The following is a 3,558-nucleotide window of genomic DNA, read 5'->3' as shown; positions in this document are numbered from 1 at the left end:
GAGATATTAGTAGGGGAAACCTCATGGAACCTTATTACCTCCTTGTCCTATAACTTCACCTAGTTCCAACTGCATAGGTGGTTTTGTTTGAAAGCAAATGAGCTGATTTGTTAGCCTACTCGCACTAACCCGTATAACACCCTACTCTTATAGAGTATAAAATAGGTTCATAATGACGTTGATAATTTGGGAACCGTTAGCCTCATATAGTCCTTCTCGACTCTTTTCAGAACTTTAACTGGCATTCGATCTTTTAGGTCCTTCTTCCCCTCCTTTTTTCTAATCCTTAGGGTTAGCTACCGAATAATGTTGCAGTCCCCTCATATAATGGCTCTTGTAGTCGTTTTGTACTTTGTCTAACATGATCTGGTATAATTCTGAAGGAATTTTGGCATATAAGCTCGTCATCCTGTAGTAACCAGTTAGTTCTGTCAGTTTTACTTAGACCCTTTCACAATTTCCCTTACCCCCACTTATAATCCTCTAGACACATTATCTTATGTCATTCTTTACCTTTACAAGAATATGAGAGGGTACAAGAAGTATCCTAGCGTTACCTCGCTAGTCCTCATGTTTTACCCTACCTTTTTCTCCCTTATCCTACACTCGATGTCGGGGTAGATCTTTGGTCCACTAGTGGCTATGTCTTACTCCACCCGTAGCACTAACTCCATCTTGATAATTTGGCTTAACCTATCTTTGTATCTCTCGATAGTTAATTGCAACTTGGGCTCCTTTGCCAAGGACAATAGCTGTGGGGACTCCGTAAGGTCCTACCACTCTTTTACTCTACAATTTTACACCTTCTCGGCGGAGTAGATAACCTTTGATCGAAGGAGCAGGGACTAATATCGTTAATCCATAAGTAACATTCCTTCCAGATTCATCTGGAGCTGGAGTGCGAAGTGAGTCTTGTAGTCCTGGTCATATTGTGGAATTTTCGACCTTGGGTATTGCTTCCTGTCATTCATAAATTACATCAGCTGGTACCCTTACCTTTTGGGTTTTGCTTTTTCGCCCTCAGAGTTGGCTGCCAAGTGGTGTCGAAATTCCCTCGCCCACTGGCCTATATAGTCATTCTGCGGTTTTCCTCTCATTAATTGGTTCTATGTTGAAGAGTTGCGGCATTTGAGTGTGTCGTCAGTTAGTAGTTAGCTAATCCTTCTTGTCTTGCTTAAATCCTTTTTACAACACCCTCAACATAACATATAGTATTCCAGGAACATAATCTCATGTCGTTCCTCCACTGCTAGTTCCGATTCTTCCATCTCACGTGATCATACCAGCACTAACGCATTAAGTTCTATTAGAATTTCAAGGTTAAGCGTGCTGGGATGAGAGTAATACTGGGATGGGTGACCTCCTTGGTAAGTCCTCATGTCGCGTTTCATGGTAATCCTTGCAATAATGTGTGGGGCACTCAACTTAGCCCATGATTTACTTTAGCGTCGTCTCGCTCGTCCCACCTGGTCGCACTTCTTCCCTTTCCCCTATTCATTCTATGTTCTTCTCATATTTCATCACAGGAGGCCTTATATTCTTTTGTCCTTGGTTATATATCTATCACAGCATCATTTATAGCTAACACTTTGGCTTTTGGTCTAGCATGCTGTCATTATCCTTCGTAGTGTCTCTTGAATTATTCGATATCCTTTCATGGTTACACTCTTTTGTTGTTGTTGTTTTTTTTGTACGCGGTCGCCTTCTAGTGTTATGTTATTCAAGGTCTCATTACAAACTTCTTAACGTTGCCTTCTATGTTTTCCATTCAATTCTTGGCGGCTTCCGGACCTTTCTAACTTGGTTTGGCAAGATATCTTATTGAAGTTTAGACGTCTATCTCAACTACATTGCTATATTAATTGCCTCTTCGTACTTTTGCCATTTTCTCATTAACCTCCCCCCTTTAGAGGGTACTCGTATTTTCATCTGCTTGTACCTTGCTCTATGTATCATTTTCTAGTCTCAATTTTGCCCAATCTCTTCCTCCAATCTACTTGGTACTGCATCATGTCTCTTTCTATCTTCATATTTTATAATCAGACTATCCGCGTAGAGAGCCTTGGCTAAATTATGAAGCAATAAGAACCTTTCCATATTTAATGTGATGTCTTATCTACTAATCGGTACTTGAATAATGTGACCCAAGGAATAACTCATCCAAGGCCACCTTCTACTTTTCCTTTTCCCAGAATTACTTCGCACCTGTAGTCATTCCAATTCCAATTAGACAGTGCTAGTATTCCGACAATAACTATCTAAGGTTTTCTTAAAGTAGTAACTTTATCCCAACCTATATCCTTTGCTTCTTGGGGTGAATAGAAGTTGCGCCATTTGTTGCTTAAGTTTTTCATCCTCATCCCTTAAGGGTTACATTATTTTTGGGGCAACGCTGTGTACACGCGTCATTTTTTTGTATCGTAAGCCCCATGCTCTTACTGCGTTCTCAATGCAGGCCTTTAAATTAGTCAACGCGTACTAAGTGTGTCTTACTAGTGGTTCCACTTTATCCCTGCATACTCGTATCCCACTGTTCAAATCATACTTATATATCCCTCTTTTAATTAGTATTCGTGTTTCTAACATCTTTTTGAGGTGCTCTTATGTGAAGCTTTTTCCCCAATTAGTCGGTGGAGAACTATAACCTGAACTTCTCCCACCACCCTTTTTTTTATAGCACAATTATGGTCAGAGATACTGTGGTCTAAACTGTACTACTCAGACAGACTTTGGTTTTCCAAAATAAGCTTCCCTGAGTAAGGAGGGTGTCTCTTATTGACGACCTGAAGAGTACTATAGCTTTAATCTAGCATCCTATGGGTACTCGGTATCAATTTCCGAGATATGTTATAAACTATGCTTTATTTCCTTTTTCTTTTATTGGAAAAATTTTGGCAGAGTTGCCTCTATAATCTTTACTATTCCACAACCTGAACGTAGAAAATACCAACAACGCCTCACAGGGCCAACATATATACATATATTCGTGTCATATCGTATCACCGCCATAATGCCTCACAGGGCCAATATACACATGTGTTTATCACATTTCATGTACAGTCGCATAGGGCCTCCTACATTATATCAAAACAACACTGGTAAAATTACCTTATATAGTCAACAAAACTTCACCTATCACCTTCCTGTACCTGTAGCCCATTTAGTTCTTTGTTCGGCCTGGTGACCTAGGAGGTGAAGTATACTCTTCCTCCTCATCTGTGTGCCATCTACTTGTCTGTCCCACATCATCTTCCTCACTTGAGTCCACAAGACATGAATAATGCGGCGTCCCCTGGTTTACCGAGGTCCAAGATAAAGGGCTCGAGTATGCAGTAATACTTACCGTAGAAGCCGGCCTAACATAGTTCTCCGTCATCAGAGCAACTGGCGTGGCTTCCGGAACAGCTTCCTGGGTCATCGGACATTCTGGGGCTATCGTCGTTGGGCCTTCCAAGGAATCAACCTTACTAGTATACTGGAAGTCCTCTGAAGGATCAGTCTCAATCGAATAATTAGGGTCCTCCGAGGGGTCAGTCTCAATAGAATAGCTCAGACTCT

The 3,558-nt window shown here is 41.0% G+C and overlaps 1 pseudogene; it reads left to right on the top strand.

Moving 5' to 3' along the window:
• Positions 1-1,269: 1,269 nt before the first annotated feature.
• On the top strand, positions 1,270-1,389 carry LOC129893577 (5S ribosomal RNA; annotated as a pseudogene).
• The last annotated feature ends 2,169 nt before the right edge of the window (positions 1,390-3,558 follow it).

This window comes from Solanum dulcamara, chromosome 6 (assembly GCF_947179165.1).
Source record: "Solanum dulcamara chromosome 6, daSolDulc1.2, whole genome shotgun sequence".
In the NCBI taxonomy this organism is placed as follows: Eukaryota; Viridiplantae; Streptophyta; class Magnoliopsida; order Solanales; family Solanaceae; genus Solanum; species Solanum dulcamara.
The sequence above is the reverse complement of the archived record's forward strand: the minus strand, read 5'-3'. Positions and strand labels throughout refer to the sequence as shown.